A 6,028-nucleotide genomic window follows, 5' to 3' on the forward strand; every position below is an offset into this window, starting at 1 on the left:
AAAGGCAATAACTACTGAGTAGTAGGCGGTTTCGGACGAAGCCTGTATTGTGACGAAATGCATCACGTTTCTTTAGTTGTTTAAGTTGCGACAAAATGCCACATGTTTCTTCAGTGTTTTTTGAATTTGCATGTGTTTTCTTAAATTGCAGCCTGTTAAGCTCTCTCGGCCACCGTACTGTTGTCCTAAAAAGTAAAAACAAACTTTACATATACAAAAAATCTTACATATACCATAGGGACGGTATAGCAGAAAACCTTGACTTTTCCAAACCACGATATACCTTGAAAACCATCATCCCATGCCTAGCTGGGTCAGTTGTAAAAACAAAACTCTTGCTAGTAACATCAGTAAAATGTTACCACCAACCCCAAGCAGATTTAAAACTGTATTTATATCATTTAATTTCAGTATTCCTACAGCTCTTAAAAGAGACAGAAGTAGTTTAAGTTCAGTTCAGTCTCATAAAGCCTGCACACACAAATAGTGATCAATTGTTGAAGCCAGTGCACATTTGCACATCTTATTCAGCTTTGTAACACAGAGACGCACACTCAAATTATACTGAAAGCTCATTGTTGAATAAAAAGCTTTCAAATCCATTTTTGGCTGGGAATTTTGAAAAAAAAATGTGTAGATTTATGTGGAATGATTTTGAGTATCATAACTAAAAACTTAATATATGAAATAAAAATAATATCTTAACTTTTATTTAATGTTTACAATGCAAATCTAATTAGATCCACTTATTTGGTAAACCCAGCAAGTCTCATATATAATATATCTACTAAAATACAGAAAATATTACTTTACAAATTGTATTGTAAATAAATCAAATAAACATTTTCATATTGGCCAATAATACTACTGAAATTAATTCAAAGCTATATTTAAAAACTGAATAAATATAAATATACATTTAAACACATTTACACAAGTAAAAAATAGACTCAATGATAGATAAAAAATCTGCGAAAATCTGCAGATTTCGTGTGGGCCTACTTTCAACTAACCCAGACTGTGGGGTGGATTGTAACATTTCACTTCCCTTTTGAAACTAAAAAATGTTCACATATTCTGTTTTTGCTGCAAAAATAATCTATTTAATAGCAGACACTTGCAAGTCAATAAATAAAAGATAAAGTGCTTAGCATAACTGAGTAAACCCATATCGAAAATGAATATTTTTATCCCTTTCTCAGTATATATAGGCAATGTTTAGTGCATTTAAATAAAACAGATTTATTAAACGGATATATTTATTAAAATCATGTTTTAGTCAGCAAACATATTTAGAAAATAAAAGATAATACAATTAAATTCAAGCTAAATATTGCAAAAACAAATTTCAACCGACAAAATTTCAACAAATTCTTTCTATATTTTGCTTCTCTTGATTTTTTCTCTTTTTTAAATTGTTTTTTTATATTTTTCTATAACATATAAATTTGTCTGTACTAGTTTTTTGACCGTTATTGTAAGTTATTTTGTTAGATAAGCTACAGATTTGGCTTCAGTACTGAATAATCTAATATAAATGCACACATATAATATTGTATAGCTTCCTACTAAAATTATGAAGTTAAAAGATAAATTTGTGAGGGCTGTACTCATATGTGCTGAGCACTGTATATAGAAAAATAAAATAGAAGTAATACTTGGTATCCCCGGTCTCCTCCAAACAAATATGTCATATGTACAAGCAACATATATTTCAAATTGTATCAAAAATGGTTTCTATATGATAGGAATATAATGACATATAAATTTATGAGGTCCAAGCTACTTTCCAGGTTTTGATGAATATAGGCTACTATATGCTAAAACTTTACCTTTAAGTACAGCATTTTATTTTATTTTTACTTTTTATGAACAGTACCAATTTTAAATAACTTTTAAACGCATTTTTATTTAAATGTTAGCGCAGTACAGAGTTAATGTTCAAACTATTTAGAATGTTGAAAGTGGCTGACATTTTTTCATGAATAAATCTGCCTTGTTTTTAAACTGTGCAGAGCTGTAGCTAATTAATTAGGCTTAACATGCAACTATATTTTAATGCTAATCATTTGCGGTACTTGGAAAGACAAATTCTTTCTGAGATGAAAAAGTTTGAGAACCACTTATCTATACCAAACATCCCTTTCATCCTGGAAGGACGTCCATCGATGCACCCGTCCATTCCTGACCATCAACTTCCAGTCTTTGCTGAGGTGTGTGATTCCCTTTTTCTCCATGTGGTCCTTTACGATCTGTAAAATACAACAGAAAAATATCAAGTCATTTACTAATCTGAATACCATTCTTTGGACGTTTTATCTACCGTTGCCTCCAGTCTGGTTCTGTTGTAACCCTAACGAATAGTATTTCACAGCTATAAATGAATACTTTACTAGATGACAATCTATAAAATTAGAATAGATAAGTGTGTTACAATAATTAGTAAAACTGTCAATAAAACAAAGAACTAAAAATCTGCAAATGGTGAACAGGCTGAGAGCATAAACTACAAATGAATAATACAACGCAAATATGGAATGTGTGTTAAAGCTAACAGCATACAAATACATTATAACAGATCAATTTATCTGATGATTTAACAAATGACAATCTGCAAATGTTAAATTAGACAGCAATATACAACTGAAGCATACAAACATAACAAATGGCGTTCTACGATTATAAATAGGCTACTAAACAAGATAGCAGACACAAACTAGAAAAAAATATATAATTATATATATTCAAAGTCCTAAAGTTGACAAGTTGACAGAGCAATCTCCAATTCCAACTAAGATTCAGTACAATCTACAGTCTAACCGAAAAAAAGACGTGGAAAAGTAATAAAATAATCTCAAACCATATGACAGAGAGAAATACTCAAATCTTTAGCGTCTTTCAGCCGAAGCACGTCGAAACAACCATATTTAATAACCTAAAATTACACTTTTAGAAAGAGTACATACCGCTAATGTCAGCCATGGTCAGACACTAAATGCAGCTCACACTAGACTCTCAACGTCATCGAACGTATTTCGAACACATTCTTTTTTAGAACGCAACTGTTTAGGTAACCACAGCAACGCGGTGGCGCCGCCATATTCAATCACCTTATGCCGAGTTCAGACTGCATGATTTTCAAAGTAGATGCAATGTGCGATTTCTGTGAAGCACTGTAGAATATAATAATAATAATAATAATAATAATAATAATAATAATAATAATAATAATAATAATAATAAATATATAATAATAATAATAATAATAATAATAATAATAATAATAATAATAATGTTAAAGAATTGAGTGCCTGTAACACTGTTATTTGTTGAGTATATAAATAATAAAAATTCTCAGTTTTAATAACTTTTGAATGTCTATATTCTATTTTGCATGCACACGTCTTATTTTTCAGGCATATATTAAATTAATCTGTTTATAACCTGTATGTAATCTCTAAAAAATAAAATATATTTTAGTTTAAGCCACAGACAGTAATGCAGTCACAACGTTGTGTCTCAAAGGCTAAATAAAGCCTATATATAAATATAGGCTAAATCATTATAAAATAGATATTATATATTATATTTATTAACTGATTATAATTTTATGGTGAGAAAAAACTCCAGTTATCTAGAAGTAGCTCAAACTTGTAATGTATATTTTATAGTATAAAGAGAGGCTTATTATAAATAAATGTATCTCCTCTATCAAAAATAGTGAAGGAGTCATCTTTTTTCTTACAGTTTTATAACAGTTAACAAAAACAGTTTATAAATAGTAATAAATCACACATTATTATAATAGTACAAACTCTACACAATAATTTAGAATAAAACAATACATTATATCTGAAAAGATTAATTAAAAATAACAAATAGAATGTGAAATAGTATGTGTGTGCTATGTATAATTATAGCAATAATTCGATGTATAATAATGCTAATACACCATTGTGTACTCTATGGGCTAAAACGAACGCACAATAGGTAATTTATTCCATTGGCATTGACTGATTTGCAGACTTGGGTGTGCTATATATATATATATATATATATATATATATATATATATATATATATATATATATATATATATATATATACAGTATGTCTGATAATATTTTTTTATTATTAGCCCCTTTAAGCTAATTTTTTTTGGATAATCTACAGAACAAACCATCGTTATACAATAACTTGACTAATTACCCTTACCTGCCTGGTTAACCTAATTAACCTAGTTAAGCCTTTAAATGTCACTTTAAGCTGTATAAAAGTCTTTTGAAAAATAACTAGTAAAATATTATTTACTGTCATTATGAAAAAGATAAAATAAATCAGTTATTAGAAATGAGTTATTAAAACTATTATGCTTAGAAATGTGCTGAAACAGTCTTACCAGAACAGAACAGAAATTGGGGGGGGGAAAAAACAGGGTTGCTAATAATTCAGGGGGGCTAAAAATTTAAAATAGACTTCAACTATATATATATTCTTTTTATTTTTTCAATATTTCCCAAATCATGTTTAACAGAGCAAGGGAATTTTCACAGTAAGTCTGCTAATATTTTTTATTCTAGAGAAAGTCTTATTTGTTTTATTTCGGCTAAGATAAAAGTTTTTAATTTTTTATGAACTATTTTAAGGACAAAATTGTTATCCCCTTTACACAATTTTTTTTGACTGTCTACAGAACAAACCATCATTATCCAATAATAACCTAATTACCTGCCTAGTTAACCTAATTAACCTAGTTAAGACTTTAAATGTCACTATAAGCTGTATAGAAGTGTCTTGAAAAAACATCTTGTCAAATATTATTTACTGTCATCATGACAAATATAACAAATAAATCAGTGATTAGAAATTAGTTATTAAAACTAGTATTATGTTTAGAAATGTGTTGAAAAAAAACTTCTTGCCGCTAAACAGAAATTGTGGAAAAAAACAAACAGGGGGGCTAATAATTCTGACTTCAACTGTATATATATATATATATATATATATATATATATATATATATATATATATATATATATATATATATATATATATATATATATATATATATATATATAATGGAATAATATGTAAGGTGGAGTAATAAGTAATTTGTATTTAAGTAGGTTTATGTATGCTGTATTGTATGTTATGCCAGTGTCAAATATGAATTTTGGCTCAGAATCTCTGTGCAGACAATATAGTAAATTAAAAGTAAAGTAAATATTATAATAATAATGGAATTACAACAAAAGAAAACATAGGATAGACGGCAGAATGAAAGCAGAATATACACAATAACAAAAATATGTGTAGTGAGTAATAATATAATTAAATGACTACAATATACAAGTAACAAGCTGTATAATAATAATTATAATAATGATAGTAATAACAATTATATAATACATTATATAATATGATAATATAATACATCAATCAATGTGTCAGTTATTAAATGTAAACCTTTTAAACAGAAACTTTGTGTTTTCAGTTTGGTTAAGTGATGCGTCATTATTTTGTGGAAGATAGACACAACTAATAATATGAAAGAAAAAAGATTGATAATGCCAACCAAATGTTGATTTAATTTAGTTTAAAAAAGATAAATAAAATGCATTTATGTATTTTTGAAAGCAACCTCACTGTTACAGCATTTTACACAAATCAACTGTCCAGTTTCCAGTAGTGAAGCTTTGCATGCAGGTTTCTTAAAGTGTCTTGAAGATGTTCTTCAGTTCTCCTGATTTATCTGATCTCTGTGTGGAGGATCAGCTGCTGTCAAACTCATTTTACAAACAAAAATCACACTGCATTATTACAATTAATAAGTGAAATGTGAACTGATATTTCCTTTTGACACACTACAATATAGAAACAACTGTCTTTAAATAATTTTAGCTGGTGAAAATACTAGTGTTTTGATATTTTGGGCTCTACTCCCACATGAAACAACACTATAGTATATATAGCAAATCTTGTAGTACTTTTTTATATTTACTGGTATCACTGAGTGAAAGGGAGAAAG

General features: G+C 28.0%; 1 protein-coding gene across 1 annotated transcript in view; it reads left to right on the plus strand.

Moving 5' to 3' along the window:
• Positions 1-6,028, plus strand: part of stk24b (serine/threonine kinase 24b (STE20 homolog, yeast)) — an 835,587-nt gene that overhangs the window by 589,902 nt on the left and 239,657 nt on the right. The gene's annotated exons all lie outside the window — the stretch shown is intronic.

The sequence above is a fragment of the Danio rerio genome, chromosome 6 (assembly GCF_052040795.2).
Source record: "Danio rerio strain M-AB ecotype USA chromosome 6, GRCz13ab, whole genome shotgun sequence".
Lineage (NCBI taxonomy): Eukaryota > Metazoa > Chordata > Actinopteri > Cypriniformes > Danionidae > Danio > Danio rerio.